Below are 22,100 nucleotides of genomic sequence, written 5' to 3' on the forward strand. Positions count from 1 at the left end.
TTTTCATGATGGTCATTCCACTATACTGGAAATATTACATCAAACAATAAGTGCAGGAAAAGATTCAGTAAGAGGATATACTCTCTTCTGAAACAATACATTTGACTGTAGTTGTTCCATATGATATTTCTATACAACATCTCAAAATCTTGGTAAATAACTTTCTAAACCAAGTTTACAGTGTAAAATAAGTAGTGGGAAAATGTAGTCATGTAACTGGGCTACCATACATAAAAATTAAGCAGTGTTAAAAGTGTTTTGATCTTAATTGCCTGTTACAACCAAATAACTAGATATGAGAAAGAACATGCAGTGTCAGTACAGCTGGATGATCCCTTTTACAGAGTTGCTAATTTGAAAACAAGTTAACCTGTAAAACTACTCTTCATACTGGTTTGCTTTAGATTCATTTGGTAACAAATATGCCATTAAAGTCTGTACCAATCAATCAATAAACCTTGTTACAAGCAAATTTTTGTTTGCAGGATGCTGTTCATAATTGGCTTTCTTTTGGTGGTATAGCAACAGCGAAGAGAGAAAGATTCTGGGTAATTTAAATTCAACTAACATAGCAAATTCCATTCTTCTGTAAGTTTATAATTTGATACAGCTTTATTTTTCAGAATTTTATTTATACCACTATTTCATCCATTGCAGACAAATTCCACAAGTGCATATTTTAAAATTAATTTCACATTTAAAAAAGTATGATTTGTTTATAAATGATTTGTTATAAAAATAAAAATGAGTTATAAAAATCATTGTAACTTGGACAAATACACACACACACACACACACACAAAAGGGGGGGAAACAAAAAAAATAAATAAAAAACATACAAAAATGGCGATGCTGCTTATTAAAAACTGAAGAATTGTTATATGCACATACACATGGTTGACACTGTTTGGTGCATCCTGCGAAATTTGTTATGGTAATATGGTAGCAAAAAAATTTTTTTGTCATTTTGTATTAAAATTATTAAGGTTTTGACGGCTATGCTAAGTTACACAAAACAAGGTAATGTACAATAAGAGCTATGTACCTTAGGTAAAAGGATGCCTTTGAGAAGGTATTTCTAGGAGAAATTGACTTGTATTCACATAATACATAAGGAAAAACAGGAAAATCAGCTATCCCATTCACCAGTATTTGTACCTGAATCAAACATCCAGTGTTCAGCTATCTTATCTGCTAGCCTACTGGTACCAGTCAAAATAGACAGTACAGTAAGACCCCGCTTAACGCTGTTTCGTTTAGCGCTGTTTCGGTTTAGCGCTCTTTTATTTCAACCCGGGGATTCCACGAAATCGCTCGCAGCATACGGGGATTCCCCGAAATATTATGCAGCGATAGGTTTCAAATAGATATCCGAAAGAGTGTACTTGTATTTCTTGTTTGGTGCGGTATTGTACAGACATATTTTGAAGGGGTAAATGTGGAAGATGTCGAAGAAATAATTCAAGAAGCAGCGGCTAGTCTTTCTAATGATGAGCTCAAGGAATTAACTGAACAAGAAGAAAACAAAAATGTTGACAGCAGTGATTCAGAAGAAGAGCAAAAAGAACTTTCGATGGCGTTTGTAAAAAGGAGTTTGTCTACCATAACTGAAATAATGGATCAATTCATTGAAAATGATCCGAATTTTGACAGGAGCTCAAAAGTAAGGCGTGGTGTTAGAGATGCTCTATCCGTTTATGAAGAACTTTTAAGTAAACAACGCAAAAGAAAAAGGCAAACAACATTAAATGCTTTTGTCACAAAAAGGCAGAACACTGAAAACGCGGAAGGCTAACTAAATATGACTGAGAATTTTATTTGTTTTTTTAAGAATATTCGTTTTGTTATTTATATTTTGTTTTTATTTTTGCAAGAAATAATAATGTGGTATTAATTTGGGCTTTAAGAAATAAATGTTTGGTTTTATTTTTATTAAAAAAAACATACTTTTTAAATTTAATACCTAACCAATTTCCTAGCCATCTTTCCCTAACCCCAATATTTACATGTAAAGATAGCCTCGTTTAGCGCTGTTTCGCATTACGCTCTACTTTGATGGAACGTATCCCCCTCGTTAAGCGGGGTCTTACTGTAATGTAATATTATACAAGCTAAGTAGCATTGACTTATACATCACTAAAATAAATACACTTCAGAAAACCTGTTTTAATTATAACATTATTTTGAAAAACGTTGCTCGTGATAAAACTAAAGAATGAATTTTCTTTACACACTGACTGTTAAATTATTATATTTCAAATCAACAGACTGCATTTATACAATAAGACAAGATGAAAAATACAGTAGTCATTGAGGCAATTGATGAGTTTCTGAAGAAACAATAAAATTTTTCCAATCTATCATAGTATATCCTGTTTAATGTTTAATATAGTATGGGAGGTTTTGTAAAGCATCAGCTATTTAAAAAAAAAAGCATGCAATAGCTGACAATGAAACCAAATAAAAATCAAACAGAACTCTATTACACGTTATGCAACAAAATTAATGAATATGAACGTCTATAAACATTTTTTTCTTTTTTTTTTTTTTTTAACTTGGACCAGATCTGGAAACATCAACTAGATCTTAGGCAATAAAATTAATAAAAATTTATGTTGATAAGTACTTAAGAACAAATAGAACAAAATGGCCAAACTTTCAACTAGATAACAAAATAAAGTGTTTGCGTTCTAGAGGATTTTATTTACTTCACATACATACATACATACATTATCTTTACATTTACTTTCATAACTCGTATCATACATAACATACTCTTATCATCGAATGATTATGATTTTCTATAGTAATAAGCAAAATTTTTTAACAGTTTCTACTTCGTGTCTGCAAAGTATTCCTTTAAATTGCAAGGTTTCGCGATCTTAATTTTCCTTCTGACAAAGTTCATACACGAATCCAAACATTAAAACCTTCGTAATCGATAAACAACGGCCATTTTATTATCGATGGCAAAAGTCTGCCTATCGATAGTAAAAGGAAAGTTTGGTTATCCGAAAAAGCGGCGACCTAAAAGGGAATCACAGGCTTATTCACAAAGCCTACAGACCGTTTCTTCTGCCAGACAGACAGACAGACAAAGTAGACAGATGTCTTGTTTTGCACCCGCTAAGTCTTTCTGCACCGATGGGCGAAAAATCAAGCATAGGTGCGAAGGAAAGGTATATAGAAAGAGGGGCAATTTCGTATGTGAGGAGAGTAAAAAGGAACTTCGTACATTTTGTACGAGTTCAAAAGGCCAGAAAGAAAAGATGGGACAAAATAAAATTTAAATTAAATGGCCCAAAAATAATAGAGGGGAAAAAAAAGGGCCTATAGAAAGAAAAGGAAAAGAAGTAGAAAATACCCTAAAATACGATTGTGTCCATGAGCTTAGTTAAGGAGTTCATCTTCAAAAATTCGGTCTTTAAGAAGCAAACTTTAGCTAAGTTAAAAAAAAATAATAAATGAATGAATGAATGAATTCCTACATGGTAATGTGTATGCCGTTATCTTGAGACCTAACAAGAAAAGACATATATCATCACAGAGATGTACATAATATTTTAACTAAAGTAACATTAAATATTACCGTTCCCAAAAAATTCATGTATATTTCATAAAAACAGTAATTGACAAAATCATAAATCCATACACAGTGTGAGAGCATTTCAGCAAAATAAATTACACAGTTTATTTTTCTTAAATATTAGTTAAATATAAAATTAATTTATTAATTTAACCATTGTAATTTATTATAGTACAACTTTAACAAATTCCGTCACACTGTATTTTTATTTGCTCATAATTCTAAGTTTGAGACCTGAAAAAAAAAAGTCGGGTATCTTAGTTACAAAAATCACAATCTATACTCATCGTTGGTCAAGAGATCCCCATTTTTTCCCTCTCAAGAAATTCCTAAGCACGAAAAGGGGGGCCTCCGAAGGGTGTGAATTGCTGATAAGAACGGACTACTGATAAGGAATGTGGCGTCTCTACGGAATAGTTACGAAGAAAAGAACCACATGACTTGCTACTATTACTAACTATTGTATAATGCTAGAATCTTATGAAAAATAATAAATAAAAAAATTTAATTGCACTCTAGTGATAGAGAAACATATATTGTATAGAGAACAGAATGTTACTTATCTGAATATTCCGTGTCAGGGCCTCTTTTGGATTTCTCGTGTTGATAGTAAACAGCTAACAAAACACCTGAAGTTTCGATGAAGCGAAGTTTCCTTTTTCAATTTGATGAATGAGACATTGCATAGGAAAGGTGCATTAAACTTTTTTAGAGAGTTGAAAATATTTACTGAAACAGTTATTTAAAAAATTTCGGAGCTATGTTTAGACACTGCCTCCTTTCGTGATCGCAGCGCCAGTCTTTTGTACCCTTAATCCAGTAAACACCGACTATGCACATTCTTTTTTTTTTAGCGAAAGTACAGTTATAGTGTACTAGTAGAGTTGACAAGTTCACAGCAAACTCATAACCAAAATAACAAATTGCCAAATTACCGAACCACTAAACGAAATACTCTTCGACAAATGCACAGCTTCCTGTTTCATTCTCACAACTGAGTTTATACATTTATATCTATTCGCAGCACAGTCCAAAACCCGTTTCTTCTGCTGTTTGCTCCGATTGGTTAAAAGAGGTAGGGTTACAGAATCTAGTGCTTGGCGACTTTTGGTTCATCGCCTATACAATTTGTATTTGAGCGTCCTGTACCAAAAAGTGAGCATAAACCACCGGAGAAACCGCGACACAGTGGTAACGAGCGCGGGAATAATTCTCAGACTTCTAGGTCGCCGGTTCTATCCGCGCTCGTAGCTTTCAAAAACTCTGCTCTATACGGATTTATTTTTTATTTTAACTTTATTGAATGACTTTGTCATTATTTGTCTTTTCGCCTTCGGGTACGGTGTTAAAAATTAAACGCCTTTATTTTCTCTATTTTTGTTAATGTTAATTTTTCTTATTTTTATTTACTGGTTTGTACTCTTTGTAGTAGGTACCAGTAAGCAAGATTACGAGATTACCAAAATCCCGAAAAGCGTTTCAATAGAAATAGCGCATAATGGAATAAAATATAATTTTAGTTATACTTACTCGTAAAAAGAATAGGTATCCGACACCCTTAAATGTTTACTGAATGTTTTCATTTGGTTATTTTTTTAATATTCCTTTATTTGTATAAATTAATGCGCTATGAAAATTTACACAATAGACTCTTCCTAAGTGAAATAACGAAAAAGTGCATATGCTGTCTCCATATAAACACCTTTTCTTGTAAAACAATTACGTGGTTTTAAAAGTTTAAATTCAAATACAAATAAACTATTAATAAGATCATTAGGTTATTTAAGTGGTGGTGTGGTGTGGTGTATTTAATTACGGCAAAGCACACTAGGGCTATCTGCCAAAGGGGAGGGATGCCTTTCGTGGAGGACTTTCTAAGGGAAACTGGCTCGTATACACGTTACACATGGGGAAAACCACGAAAACACCCATGCAGCCAGCCCGTTCGCGGGATTCGAACCTCGGACCGAACTACCAGTGTTCAGCGACTTTACCGCTCGGCCGCTGGTGGGCACTTAGGTTATTTAAGATATATTCCACACAATTCCTCTAAGCTTTCATTCATAAACTTAAAAAAAAAAAAAAAAAAATGTTGAATGAAATAAACGCTGTTTCCGTTTGTTTAGCGTTAATTACCACGCCTACAGGGCGATACTACTCGCCATTCCAAATATGACCGCCAAGCAGATGTTTCCTCCAATGAGAGCAGCCCGTAGCGAAATTGTCTGTAGGCTTTGTGAATATGCGAATCACAGCGAAATGTGCTGTTGAACTGTCCAGTCGCCTCATCTCTGTTGGAGACATCTGTTGTGTTGTGAAAAACAAGATCGGAAAAAAATGGCAGCAACTTTGGGATGTTCAGCCTCAAAACAAGTTAAGACATGTAAAGCCTAAAATTGAGCATTGGGATTTTGTTGGAAATCGTAAAGAAGAAGTTCTTTTGACTCGCCTCAGAATTGGTCACACTAGAGTGACACATAGCTACCTTTTAAAAGCTGAGAATGAGCCTGTTTGTTCAAATTGTAATATTTGTCTATCTGTCCGTCATATTTTAATTGAGTGTCCATATTTTAATAGTCTTCGTCAGAAATATTTTAATAGCTGTGACTTGCCTCTCGACCATTTAATCGGAAGAGAGGCTAATTGTAATTTATTTTATTATTTAAAAGAGACTGGATTTTACTACCTAATGTAATATATTTTGAAGATTGTGTCTTGAATTTTATTGTGTGCTTTTACCTTGTTTTTATATGACTTCATCCTCTGGATTTGGTACATTTGTCCACTTGTTTTTATTTATTGTATTTTAATTTCGTCATTTGTAATCATCTCATCCTGTGTTTGGCGCGTCATAACCATCTTTGGTTTTGTGCCAAAAACCTCACTCACTCACCCAAAGAACAGCGGCCATTTTTAATGAGAAATTTTCAACACATAATGTATTCCAGAACAAAGCAAGATGCAGAGAGCAAGAGCAAGAGAACAAAGCAAGAGCAAAGCAGATGAATTTCAGAAATTTTATGCAGCTTCCAGTTTATTTGGAAACTGGCAGAAATATCTTCTAGATTACTAGCAGATACGGGAGCAATGGTGCCTGGCATGGAGAGATGAAAAGTGTCACGGGCACCATACAAATAATTTTTCTGAAGTCAGGATTTTTAAGGATACAGTGCTAACTAGAGTTAAAGCTTATAATGTTATTGCTCTAGTTAATTTCATTTGCACAGTACTAGAAAACTACAACTGCCACATATTATGTCAAGTTGCGAATAATAGAACACCATCTGGAAGGTATCTGTTTGAATCCATTAGGGAAAAAAACCCAGTATCTCCAAGAAGGAGATATCAAAATGAAAGAAGATGTATATTGTGCCTAGTGAACAAAATGGAGAAGAATATATAGTAAATTTACATAATGGAGTATGCTCATGTCCATCAGGGATGTTTGGTAGTTTCTGCAAGTATCAGTGTTTACAGATTTTTCGAAAACGTTTCGAGAAACTTTCCACCTTTATCGGCAAGTGACAGATACAAAGTTGTGAAACTGGCTTTGGGTGATGCTGTTCCAAGAATAGAATTCTATAATTCTTTCCTTTCAGAGGAATGAGAAATAAATATGCTCAACTCATCTTCAAATGAGGTATTCAAAGAACATGTAATTACTAGCATGAGTTGTGAGAAAGATGTACCAGCCCAACAGCTAGACTTTATTACGAAGCGGAAAGCTGACCATGATTCATCAGCTAATTAATCAAAATGATGAGACTTTTGAATCATCACTGAGTGGTTTAGATAATTTCATTATGAAACTAAAAGCAGTAAAAAGTGTGGGTCGTTGGGGATCCTTTTTGCATACAGCAAAAAGCAAACTCAGCATCAGGTGGCGACAGGGGCGTAGTTAGAGTTTCTAGCGCCCGGGGACAACTAAAGAGTTTGCGCCCCTTTCTGTGTGCCAGAAACGGAAAATATTTCATTAAAAAATATCCTAGCATGAATTTGGTGCCCCTTGGATGCTGCGCCCGGGGACAGATGTCCCCCCTTGCCCCACCCTAGCTACGCCACTGGGTGGTGAGAAGCTACCATAAAAGTGCAACCCACTTCTCTTTCTCGACGATCGTGTTTACATACAAAAGGGCATAAGCGTGTACCAGCTGGTCGTATAGCTGGTATTAAAGGACGAAAGAAAAGACTGCATAATTTAAGCCTCAGCATAAAAAGAAATCATCTCAATGCCAAAATGCATGGGAGTGGACATTGATGTAAAACTGTGCTTCAATTTGTGTATATTTTATAATTTATTATAAATAAATTATTCCAATAAATATATTAACTTATTTCAGTTTCTTTTTTTTCTTCTTTTTTCTTTCTTTCTTTTTTTTTTTTTTTTTTTTTTTTTGTTTTTTTATGTGTGTGTGTAATATATGGTTTAAGATCTATCCAAATAGGCAAAATAAATGCTTACAGAAAATAAATAACAACAGCACTATGAAAATGTTTGTGTAAGCATACACAAAAAGTATTAATACAGTTTAAAAGATTGCTGTACTATTATTCAAATCATACTTATGATCATTATGTATATACAGTCATTCTTATGTAAATAAATGTTACGATACCTTAGCTCTCAGCTTTTTAAACTATTTTACAAATTGTATATTTATTTAATCTGGGAACTAGATTATTTCATTGTAATAATAAATAAGTTTTTATAAATGTATTATAGATGTCAAGATGCTTTTTTTAATATATACTTTGAACATTTTAATTAAATTGTTTTTCCTTTTCAATTTTTCATCAATAACCTGTGTATAGAATTTACTTATGATGAAGATAACATTTAAAAAATGAATTTTACTTATAGATTGAAAGTATTTTGTAAAAGAATATATTTGAAAAGGAAAGTTAGATTAGATAGAACTTGAAAATAAATAAAATGCCTGCATTTCAATTGAAAACTCTTTTCACATATCTTTAAATGACCTAATTTTCAGCACTACTCTTTTGCTATTGGGGCCAGATTCAGGCATGTATGCATGTGTGGTTTCGATTTCAGTTTAGGTTAGTATGGCAAAGTACACTAGGGCTATCTGCCTAAGAGGAGGTGTACCTTCGTGGAGGACTTTCTAAGGGAAACTGGCTCATATACGCATTACAGAAAGGAAAAACCACGAAAGCACCCATATATCCAGCTCATTTGCCTAGATTCGAATCCAAATTTGAACTACAAGTATTCAGAGATTTTACCGCTTAGCCACTGATAAGCCTATGCACATGTGGATGTGTGTGTGTGTGTGTACACATACACACGTACATATATACATACATTTCTGAATTCAGTCCTGATAATAGAATAATAATTTTTAACCATATATCTTACAGTTTTGATTAATTTTATATACTGTCATCAGTAATACATGTTAAAAATCATTAATTTTTTACTAACAATCGAATTTCAATTGCTGTCAGTTGATTCATGACTCGTACAGATCTCCTTATAGATCTAAATTAAGTTATTTCAGTATACAGATCACCATGGATGTTACATAGTCATCAATTTCTCATACATAAAATGTATAAAACCGGGCAGTATATTGCAAAAAAAGTACTTTTAATGAATTTGGAAATAAATAGAATATAATAATCTGCATGTCATTAGATTTTTTTAAATGCATAAACTTTAAAAAAAATCTAATGACATGCAATTTAAAGTACATACTAATGTAAGATTTCAGTTAAAAGTACATACTAATGTAAGATTTCAGTTAAAAGTACATACTAATGTAAGAAAATCGATATTAAATGTTTTTCCTCAAAAAGAACGTCGTTCAAGGCATATTTTTTCGGGTCTAATCTTCAGCGAAACTCCAATTAATCAATCTTTAATATGCCAAAATGCTTAAGTTAAATTACTTTTAATCCATTCAATTTCATCATATGTAAGTTTAATTGTACTTAAATAGATATAGAGAAATATAAACACACATTCAAACAAAAGGTACGTTTCCTGGAAATAAATGTATATTTATTGGATTCATTTCAGCTTTGTACTTAGAATAGGTAATGATACTTCACTGTTAGGCATTGTCGATAGTCTTGAAATATCATAACTGGCAACAAATCTTACTAAGGCTAATCTTTGGAATATGGTAACAGGTAGTTTGGTGACATTTTGGTAAGGCGATAAAGGTTACTAGCAAGGAATTTAGCAGTGTACATGGATAAAGTCAAGAGTGTGCGCAATGCCATTTTTGTGCAATTCTGGCATGTTTTTTTAAGTGATAATAGGTCGACGTGTACATGGATAATACCGTGTATGTGCAATTCTTAAACGCGGCAAGCAGTGGGCGATTCTGTACTTTCTCCCAATTTCGAACCTAATCTTCGTCATGATTAAGCATTTTTGTTCCATAAAATTTCTAGTATAAGCGTAATTTCGCTAGCAGATTGTTAGAAAAAATGTTGAGTTAAAAAAAAAAAAAAAAAAAAAAAAACATGCCTTTACTTCGTGAAAACAAAATGGCGTCCAAAACAAAACTAGCAGGTTGCTGTAGCAGGGTTGGTCGCAAAATTTTCGCCAAAAAATCGCCAGGTTACCATAATCCGAAGATTAACCCTTACTAAATAATGTTCAGCATTATTTAGCATTTGCAGTTTTATGGCTAAAGTAGATTTCAGTAGTTCTATTACACTAGCATTAAAACAGTTGTTCAGTATTATTTTCTTTACATTTAAAAATACAATGAACTTCATTGTACAAACATTCTGAGAATGTATAAGTACACCTATTATAAATCATCAGTAGATACAACATAATAGGATGCAGGGAAAATTTTACTATTCCGAGGGTGCTTAAGGGAACTACAAAAAAATGAAAAGATTACCACATCAACACCAAATCTAATTTTTATTCACCAACCCAGTAGCCAAAAATTTATCTTCTGTTATTTTAACAAATTGGATTCCAAAGATAAAAACTGTTGCCAAAAACAATAATATGCAAAGTAAACATTTATAATTTTTAAAATATTTGTGAGTTACTTTGAAACTAATTATTTATATTTTATGCCATTACATTCACTCCCCTTTTAGTAATGAACGTTACATTAGAAAGATTGGAAGAAGTAATGGTGTTTATCAACGAAATTAATGTATAAATAAAATATCAGTTTTTGAATCGCATCAGTATCTTAAGAATTCTACTAGTCTGGGATTGTCTTACAGCTGATTTAGGTTGAGCCACAGTTATTTTGGTTTGAATTACAATCGGCGTAGGCATATTGTTTACACAATTTGGAGTCGTAGGCTTCTCTTGTTCAGGGATTTGTTGTGGTAGAATATATGCTGCCTTTAATCTGTCTATCAATACATTTACTTCTTTATTCTTTATTCTGAGAGTAAAATATTTTGGTAAAGAATTGATAACCAAATACGGACCTTCATATTGGGTTTCGAGTTGCTCCCAAAATCTGTGAATGCAAAGAAAAACATGAGAAGCTGATTCTAAATCTTTATGTACAAACAATTTAGAAATACCTTTCTGTTGTATTTCTTTCGGCCAAATTAATTCCACATACTTTTGTAATTTATGTATAAAAGTTCCAGGTGGTGTATGACTTTTTTCTCTTCAAAGACACCAGAAAGTTTGATATTTTCTTCATATACATTTTTCGCTATAGTATAGTTAGTATCATTGTGGATTACCATTTGTAGGCCTAAAAGAACCATTGGTAATGTTTAACTCCAAATTTTATTATTATGGGCTTTTAAAGGAGCCTTTATTGATCTGTGGAGCCCTTGCACGGCGGGTGATAAGCTGGAGTGTATGAAAGCTTAATGCCGCAGATTCTTGGCAGGGTTTGAAATATTTCAGATGAAAATTGAGTTTCTCGATCAGTTATTAGATGCAAGGGTATTCAAAATATCTATCCAATTACTATAGAAAACTTTCGCTGCAATTTCTGCCGAGATGTTTTCGAGTGGAATAGCTTCCATTCAATTTGTGTATCTGTATATACATGTTAGACAGTAGGTATTACAAGTTGATGGGGGTAATGGACCAACAGGATCAATGTGTACTTTTCGAAATCTTTGTAATGGCTTTTGATATTTGCAAATTATTGATTTCGTATGTCGGAATGTTTTAGGTTTTTGACTTGGAATATAAGATTGCTCCCAGTGCTGAACATCTCTTTTGATATTTGACCAATTTTGTAGAAAGTAATTTTATTGTTGATTTGATTCCAGGATGAGATAATCTGTGAAATTGATGAAATATTTTCATACAATAACTGGTATATAGGGTAACTGGTAACTCGGGGATATACGATCTAACATGCAGTGTTGAAGTATCACACCATATCTTTTTTCCAAATAGAAGGGAAAACTGTTTAAAAATCAATTTCGAAGATTTCTGCAACGTCTTAAATTCATCATCTCGCTCTTGTTTGTCAGCAATTTCCTCATAATTAATTAAAATGATTTCTTCGATTCTGGATAATGTATGTGCTACTACATTATTCTCTCCTATAGTGTACCTAATATCTGTTGTAAATTCTGAAATGTATTGGACTTGCCTAATTTGTCTTAGAGATGCGCTGTCTGGTTTGCTGTGTAATATTAAGTTTCTCAGAAAAAAAATCCAATCAGTTTCCATCTACCATTTGTGAGTTACTTTCAAACTAATTATTTACATTTTATGCTGTTACAAATGCATATTGAACAATGAAAATTTCATACATCATATATGCTTTACCAAAACCATAGTTGTTTGTTTTTTGTCAGTTAATAAACATATAAAATTAAATATTATGCTATTAGAAAAAAATTAAGCAGTGAAGTTTTAAGCTTTCTAAGATATATATACAGTCAAAAGTCGTTAATCCGGACTCGTCGGGACTTCGGCAATTCCGGATTATCGATTTTTCCGGATTATAGATCATCAGTTTAAATCGCGTAAGATAGCATGCAGAAATTCTAAAATTAAAAATATGAAACCGTAATTTATGAAATAAAGAACAATTATGATCTAAAGGGTATCAAAATTTACAAAAAAAAAAAAAGCTTAATATTTATTTGTTTACTTTATTAAACATTTCTTTCAATGTAAGTTGTTTAAGTTGCTTCGTTTTATGTGATAATACTTTCTCTTTAATTCTATAAACAGACATAATTTTTTGTTCACTTACAAAGTTCCGCTGTTCAAGTCCCGTTAATTGCTGTGCCGAGAATACCGACTAACTTGTCAATCGAAATTTTTTCGTTTTCACTAACCTCTCTTCTTTCACATTCTTCATGTCTTTATCCATTTTTTGCAGCAATTCCACTTTTTGTTTGATGGACATCGAAACATACTTTCGTTTTGTATGATCCTTTGGGAGCTCCAGAATCAAAAATTCTATTTGACATAATCGAAAGTTGAAGTTTACTTTTTTAGTATTGCTCTTACAGTCTGCAAAAAATAATAAGCCGGATCCAATTCGAAAATTAAGGAACAACACAATCATCAACATTAACTGAAATAGATAATTAGATAATTTTAGCTTACACCGTCCGTTATACATAAAACGCGCACGTAAAAACGTATTCTGCGCTTGCGCACACGCAAATGCGAAGTCGTAAGAGGTCTTACGCGCACGCGTAAACGCCTATGCGCATGTGTCAACGCGGAGCATGCGCAGAAAGTTTTTAGCTTTGAGGTCCGGATTATAGATCATTCGGAATTATGGGTGTCCGAATTAACGACTTTTGACTGTATATATATTTAGTTGCTGTTGAAATCTTGCGGATGGATTTCCTAGGATATATATTTTTTTAGTTGCGTGATGTTTGGATACAACGATTTAAACTGTCAACACTTTGATGGTGCTTCCTCTTTCTAAGCACAACTTCATAGTTAAAATGTTGTAAGATCAAAGCCCATAGTAATAGTCTGGGATTAGTCCCAGTGGTTTCATCCAACCATACTAAAGGATTATGATCAGTCTCAATGATGAACCTATGAGGTTCATATAAGTAAAATTTTAACTTTTTTACTGCAAAGATAACGGAAGCACACTCCCTTTCGATTGTACTGTACTTCTGTTCAGAAGGTGAAAACTTTTTACTAAGAAATATCATTGGATCTTTAGCATTTATCTGTGAAAATACAATGCTAGTATCAATATTCGAAGCGTCGTACGGAACGATAAATGGCTGAGAAAAGTTCGGACTGTATAATACTGGGTTTTCCAATTAACCATTTCTTGAGTTCATCAAAAGCGTTTTGGCAGTCATCAGTCCAATTTATGGTTGATTTGCAACATTTTCCTTTTAACAAATCTGTAAGTGGTGCAGAAATCATAGATAATTCATAAATATACCTTCCATAATATCCCACAAGTCCTAAAAATGACCAGACATGTGTTTTCATGGTAGGTTTAGGGAAGTCCTTTAATGGCTTGTACTTTTACTTCTGCAATCTTGTCCTACTACTTGACCTAGATATTTGATGGTTGTATGAGCAAACTGACATTTCAAAGGCTTAATATGCAGTTTAGCAATTTTCATCTTCTCCAAAATAGTTTCTAGGTGCTTCAAATGTTTTTCCCAGGTTTGCGAGAAATACTGCAAAATCGTCAATATAGGGTACAGAAAATTCTTCACGGTTTCCTAATAATCTTGCCATCAAACGGTTAAAATCATATGGTGCATTTTTTAGCTCAAATGGTAACCTTAAGGGTTTAAATGTTCCAAAACTTATCACAAAAGCAGCGTAACACTGGACTCTTTTAGTTAATGGGGATTTGTCAGTAACCTTGATCTCTTTATTATCTTATTAAATAAAGAACAGCATGCTTGTTTAAACTACTTTCGGAATGACTGGCGTCATCTCCGCCAACTTTCACATTCCGTGGGATATCATAATCAGAGTAGAGATTTTACTATCATATTTAAGGCCCACGAAAGTTCTATGTTTTAAATATTTTTTAAAAGAAATCTTACATAATTTTAAATGTAGACTTTTGATATTTAAGCTGATAACAAACAGAATAATTGTTTTTATAATTTTAGAGCGAAAGTCTTTCTCGCTCATTTGGTTTTATAACAAGAATTCAATTTTTTACACGCTCAGTTATCCAGAATATGGCATTTCTCAAGCTTTCTGCATAGTCAAGATTTTACTGTACATCAAAATGCCAAATTTATATACGTAGCATTTAAATAATCTGTTACATAAATTAGAAGAATTTTGCATAAGATGCAGTGAAATCGTAATAAATCTTTTAAACTGAAAAAAAAAAAAAAAAAAAAAAAAAAAAAAAAAAAAAAAAAACCATCCTGTATATTCTGGCATATAACATGCACCTATAATTTCAAAGTACATTCCTTAATTAAGTATAGTCGGCATATAACGTGCACCTTTGCTTTCAAAGAAACCTGATAGATACATGTGTGATGGTCTTATGTTTTGAAATCATAAATTTGAGATTTTTCCAGGTTTTCGAACAACTATACTGAATTGACCAGTGATAAGCGGAACAACATGTGTGTGAGGGAAAAGCTTGAGCAAGTAAACAACTCTGCAAAGAGGGTGGAATGTATTCAATGCACAGTGTGCACAAGAATATTATTCTAGTAATTCGAGAAGAGGAGGACATATGCACAATGCACTTCTGACCTAAATGAATTCATGGAATTTAGAACCACTGTTTTCTTTTTCTGTAGTCATTTGAAGCCGTGATTTTGAAGTAAACATTGAAGTAAATCGCATAAATTAATTTGGCATAGACTGTATTTAAAATAATTACCACAACATAATGTGCAAAAACATACATGCAGATACATGCATAATGTTAAAATATAATCACTTCAAATGATAAAAAATACTAACTTATCTAATTTTTTGGGAGTCCTGATTGCATAGTGGATATACTTTTTTAATTGATTCATTGAATGATTTGTTTCTATGTGAATTTTTCTGCTATACATGTTCTGCTAAATAAAAGGAAATGTTATCTTTGTCATAGTACCTTGGTTATTTCACACTTAACAGCACCCCATGGAGCCTATTATATCATATGCCTGTCTTGAGATCCTTGAAATTATATGGTTAACAGCAAAATGCTGGAAACCTTCATCCTTTAAACAGGCATACAATTTCTAGTAATCAAGTATTATACTGCCTGGTAGAATACAAAGGCCCTTCACACACGTTTTAGACAATTTTACTTTGCTATAAAAACAAACTGTCTGCTTGGAAATTACTTTTTAAAGTGAAACTATATTTTTGAAAGTATAAATTATCGTCTGCTGCTTGACAGTTTTGTTTTCATACAAAATGGCACTTTTAAGGACTCAATGCTCAATGAACGGAAGGCTATGTTTGTGCTTTTTCTGAAGAAAATGATTTGTATCATTATTAAAAACTGCTTTGCCCTCACAGTTCCAAAGTTTTTTTCCCCTAAAGCTATGGCAGGTAATATTGTCAACAAGAAAGGAAAAAATGTCAAAGTTTGGCTTTAAGCGGAAAAATTGTTCCAAATATATACCCACGGAAAAAACGGAATATTTTGAATGTTCAAAAAGTAAGATCTTTAATATTAAACAAAATCTGCCAAGTCAAAGGACAGTTTCAAAATCATTAAAATGCTCAAAGCTACTTGTATGCAATGGATTAAATGCTGATTTTAATGTTAAAAAGATGAAAGAAATAATATGCATCTTATTTCTCCACAACATATGAAGCAGAATGTGCTGCAGAATGAGAAACATTTGTCCAGATAAAAATGGAAAACTGTTGTCATAACATGATTCTTGGGTGTATTTAAATAAGTGCAGTAAAGATAGATTCATTTATTATAATCCAAGGGAGAAAACAAAATCTGAAAACATGCTTCAAATAATCTAAAAAAAGTTTTTCAAAGGGATTTATGATTGTTGTTGGTTTTTCATATAATGGTAAATTAAAAATAAAAGTGTGCAGAAAAATGTTAAGATCAACTTCATATCATCAGAAACATACTTTATACCAATTTTTAAATATGAAATACAATGTCCTCAATCAGTAGAGCTGCATCACGACAAAGCAAGCAGTCACAAATCAAAATCCACTGTTTGTTTCCTAGAAAAATGGAACAAGAAACAAGTATCAAGGCCAAACTCCTCATTCATATCCCTAGTAAATCTCCTGATGTTTCTGCAGAAAGTGTGTATTGTGTATGTGTATGTGTGATTATGGCAAAGCCTCGAGGGCTATCTGCCTAAGGGCAGGGATGCCTTTGTGGAGGACTTTCTAAGGGAAACTGGCTCGTATACATGTTACACATGGGGAAAAACCATGAAAACGCCCATGCAGCCAGCTTGTTCGCGGGATTAGAACCTCGGACCGAACTACCAGTGTTCAGCGACTTGAGCGCTCGGCCGCTGGTGGGCCTCTCTGCAGAAAGAATAATCAGCTGAATAGCTACAGTTAATTACTAAATCTGAAATGCAGAGGTATAGTTAAGTGGCAGCCAACTGAACCAATAATATGAAATCAGCAAAATATCACCCCTACTCAAAATACAAGCGAACCGAGTATTCTTTCTTACATTCCATTTCATAAAATATTCAATTTCCCCAGATTTCTTACACTGGCATTCAAACTTAACTATAATAGCCTCCCTTTCACACAATCTCAATTCATTCCCATGACTTAGGTGAACACAATTCGGAAAAAAAAAGAAAAAAAAAGGCAGGCTCTCACTCAGAAACAACTTGTGATTTGGCCCAGCATAGGTAAAGAGAAGAGGAGCAATACTCAGTCAGTGAGATCATAGCAATTATAGCATTTTATGACATTGCTGGTCCATTAAAAAAAAAAAAAAAAAAAAAAAAAAAAAAAGGATGTATAGTCATTGATGAAAAGTTTCAGACTACATGACTGCTCTGCTATACAACTGAGTGCAAACCTGGAGAAGCTTTTAAATGAACAGTGCTGATAGGCTAGAAGGAAGCAAAGTGAGTATTAAGGAATGCAAAGAATACCCAGCAGTTATGGGCTCTAAAAATATAGGGCAGGGGGAAGCCTTGTTTCATTATCGTACTAATTTAGAAGGAGGCCTAAACAAGTAGAGGGTACAGTAATGTACAAAAACAGGATTTGCTAAACTTGATTTTGACTTGACAGTCTTAAAATTGCTTTAGATCTATTTCTATTAATATGATATTCATAACTCAGAATTGGTAAACTAACATTTTGGACTTTTGGTATTTTTCTGTAAAAATTCTTGGAAAGTTTAGTCAAGTAAGCATTGATTTGCTCACTATTGTACTCACGATGAATCACATCATTGAACATGAACCATCTGCAGTTAGTGGTTTGCCTGAGAACAGAATTCTGAGTAATCTGAAGTTTTTTAATTGAGGTGTTACTGACGTAATCCCAGACAAGGCAAACATAAGTAATAACAGGTTGCAACATGGCCTTACAGATGAGTATTTCATTTTTAGTACAGATAATGCCGTTCCAAGCAATTAAGGAGGAAAATGTAGCTTTACATGCTCTGAAACTTTTTAATTATATGTTTAATATGGGGCTACCATGTAAGATGCTTATCAAGTATAAAAGAGTCCCACAACAAGTCTACGTGATCTACGATTTGTTCACAGATGTATCCTTTGATTTGTCCAAGACAAAATAAACTATAATAGGAAATGTGTGCTTTTCAAGTTACTGCTGGCATCTCAGCTAGCAACCTTTATTTCTTGACAAGGTACTGCCAAATTACCTGTTTCCATATTCCAAACATCAGCCACTGGCTAGTTTCTTTCATCATAGCAGAAAATCACCGGCATTAATTTTACGCTAGTATCATCTACAAAACAAATACTTCCCATATATTTGAATATAACTTAGTAAATCACTTATATATACAGAATATTTATTACACATAATCAAATAAAAAAACATGGCTAATCTTTGGAATATGGTAACAGGTAGTTTGGCGACATTTTGGTAAGGCGATAAAGGTTACTAGCTAGGACTTTAGCAGTGTACATGGATAAAGTCAAGAGTGTGCCCAATGCCATTTTTGTGCAATTCTGTGATGTTTTTTTAAGTGAAAATAGGTCGACGTGTACATGGATGATACCGTGTATGTGCAATTCTTAAAAACGCGGCAAGCAGTGGGTGATTCTGCACTTTCTCCCAATTTCGCACCTAATCTTCATCATGATTAAGCATTTTTGTTCCATAAAAGTTCTAGTATAAGTGTAATTCGGTTAGCAGATTGTTGGAAAAAATGTTGAGTAAAAAAAAAAAAAAACATGCCTTTACTTCGTGAAAACAAAATGGCATCCAAAACAAAACTAGCAGGTTGCTGTAGCAGGGTTGGTCGCCAAAAAACCGCCATGTTACCATAATCCAAAGATTAACGAAAAACATATCTTTCCTGTATATTAATTTATACTAATAGACACATATATTCTATTTTTTTAATAAATAACTTATGTATAATATAAAGCTCTCTATACCATACTTTGCATAAACGACTTGCTCATATATCTTGTACATAAGGTAACTATTACATACTTTGCATAAACGACTTGCTCATATATCTTGTACATAAGGTAACTCTTGCATACAGATATTTGGTACTTGCCTTGTATGGCAACCTTGTCGAAAAAGTGGATTTGGTGCATTTCTGCACTGGCAAAACATAAATGGTAACCAATCTGTGCATACACAGGAAAGATTGTCTCAAGATTTAACTGGTATATTTGCTATTGCATTGCGTGAATATTGCAATTTTTCATCGTAAAATACTCATTATGCTTACTCCTCACAGTTTTCAATCTTCTGTCAACATAAAAGAAAGCTATAGTTGATGTTCAAAGTATTACTAGCAACAGTTGCTGAACTATTTTCAGTCTCCCAACAATGGAAAAGAAGCTGTAGTTGATGCCTGAGGCATTATTAGAAGCAATTATGTAACTCTTGCTACTAGAGTCTGTAAAAAATAAATTTTCTGCTGTGTTAACCTTTTTTTAATTAATTGCTAACAAAATTGTATTAAATAAAACAATAAACATATTTTTTCAGCATGTATATACATGCTTTTTTAAATAAGTTTCTTACATAACTGCATTAAAATAGTTAATCCATTAATTACTTAACCTATATATAAGTTCTGTTGAATTATATTAAATAAACTGCTTATAAAACTGTATTAAATACTATATAACAAATACAAATTTATTATGTATGTATAAATTAAATAATTTGCATTGCATAATTATAGAATGAATTGCCAATTTATCATCTATGGAATTTTATGGATATATTCCATACAAATTAATCACAATCCCAAACTGTGCTACTGTTTTATTTTGCCAAGGTCACTACTGAAGGTACATGTCAGTATTCCAAATGTTCTATGAAATAATACTTTTAGGTGATTTGCTAGATGCATCACACACAAAAGATTCAACTTCTATGTGAAAACACACATGCACCGTTAAATCATGTTTTCGCGTGAATGACTTAGTACATTTACTGCATACATAAGGTCTCTCTTTAGTGTGTGTCATTGTATGTTCCACTAAATGCTGCTTTTGTGTGAATGATTTATTACACTTATCACATTTAAAAGGTCTTTCTCCAGTATGAATACGCATATGCTCCACCAAATTAGAATTTTGACTAAATGATTTATTGCATATAGTGCATATATGAGGATTTTCTCCTGTATGTAAACGTATATGCATCATTAAACCCCGCTTTCGTGTAAATGACTTACCACATTTATCACATACATGAAGTTTCTCTCCTGTATGGATACGAACATGTTCCATTAAGTTAGAACTTTGACGAAATGATTTGTTACATACATCACATACATACGGTCTCTCACCCGTATGTATACGTATATGCAACATCAAGTTGCGTTTTTGTGTGAATGACTTATCACATATGTTACATACATGAGGTTTCTTCCCTGTGTGGGTATACATGTGCTTCATCAAATCCCGTTTTTGTGAAAATGTTTCATTACATTTATCACACACATGAGGTTTCTGTCCTGTGTGAATATACATATGTTCTGTCAAATGATGCTTTTTAATGAAATGTTCATTACACATGTGACATACATGAAGGTCCTGTCCAGTATGGATACGCATGTGCTCAACTAAACAATGCTTTCATATAAATAGCTTCATACATACATCACACACGTAAGGCTTCTCTCCAGTGTGGATATGCATATGTCTTATTAAATCATGCTTTCGTATAAATGATTTATTACATTTATCACATACATGAGGTTTTTCACCTGCGTGGATACGCAAATGTTCCACTAAATGATGTTTCTGAATGAATGCCTTTTTACAAACGTTACATACATGATGTTTCTCTCCTGAATGCAGAGACATATGCACCAATAAATTACACTTCTGCTGGAAAGTTTTTTCACACATATTAGATATACAAGATAAAGAAGATTTTCCTGTTGTAGACATTTGTACATGTGCCATTAGATCACACTTTTGGGTGACCAAAATCACACATATATAATATACATAAGATTTCTCTCAAGTAAATGTATTACAAACAGGATCTTCATGCAGATGATCTATTGCACATATTATGAATATAACATTTATCCATTCTATACTTCAATGTCTCTCAAAATCACATTTTTACATATAGAATTTAGAATAAATTCTGTAGTGCCAGATTCCTTTCGAGAAGGGATCTCTAAAACCGTCTTTGGTGAAAATGCCCAATTACATCCATTGAAAGCATGCTGTTCTCCACTTTACATGATTAGCTTACGTTTGAAACTAAATGCTTGCTGGATGGAACAAAATTGTTTATTTCACAGGAATTTCATTATAAAGCTATACAAAGAATATCCTTTTATTAAAAACAAAGGCAGAAGTTCACTACAGTGTTCTCTTAGGAGCAATAGATAGAGGGAAAATAAACGTCACCTATTACAATCAAATTAAGTGAAAATGTTAATTCATGGGAGACTGCCCCATTCCTCCAGAAATACATGACATGAATTTCACCACCATCTCTTGGTTCAGTGCAATAATTTCACCACTCACACACGTTCTTACAAATGAATAATGATTATTCATTCATTCATTATCCTATTTTTTTTATAGTCATCAAGTGTCTAAATCCCGTTTCAAATAAACTGAAAAATATAACCTACATATTTCATGCGTTAAACATTAAATTTTTTCCTCAACCTCTGTTTCTTCGGTAGTGTTATGATTACATTTTACAAACGTTCAGCAAGTCTTTCTGCCTGTAGGACGAAGAAAGTACTTTTGTTGCGAGTTTTCTTTGGATATGATAGCAATGTATGGTTAATTTCTTCATAATTTCAATAATCTGATGGTCTACCCTTGTGGGCTATGGGAACCGAAAATTATGCCCTCCTCTGAAGATATTGGCACTTCATTCACGGTGAATTACGGTAATATGAAGTATTCTGCCTATCGGCCTTTACTCGAAAAATTAACACTTTATTCATTAGAGTGA

The 22,100-nt window shown here is 32.9% G+C and overlaps 1 pseudogene; it reads right to left on the reverse strand.

Moving 5' to 3' along the window:
- Positions 1-17,413: 17,413 nt before the first annotated feature.
- On the reverse strand, positions 17,414-21,943 carry LOC118179374 (uncharacterized; annotated as a pseudogene).
- Between the last annotated feature and the right edge of the window lie 157 nt (positions 21,944-22,100).

This window comes from Stegodyphus dumicola, chromosome 1 (genome assembly GCF_044657685.1).
Source record: "Stegodyphus dumicola isolate Sdum_Otavi_A_Nest chromosome 1, ASM4465768v1".
Lineage (NCBI taxonomy): Eukaryota > Metazoa > Arthropoda > Arachnida > Araneae > Eresidae > Stegodyphus > Stegodyphus dumicola.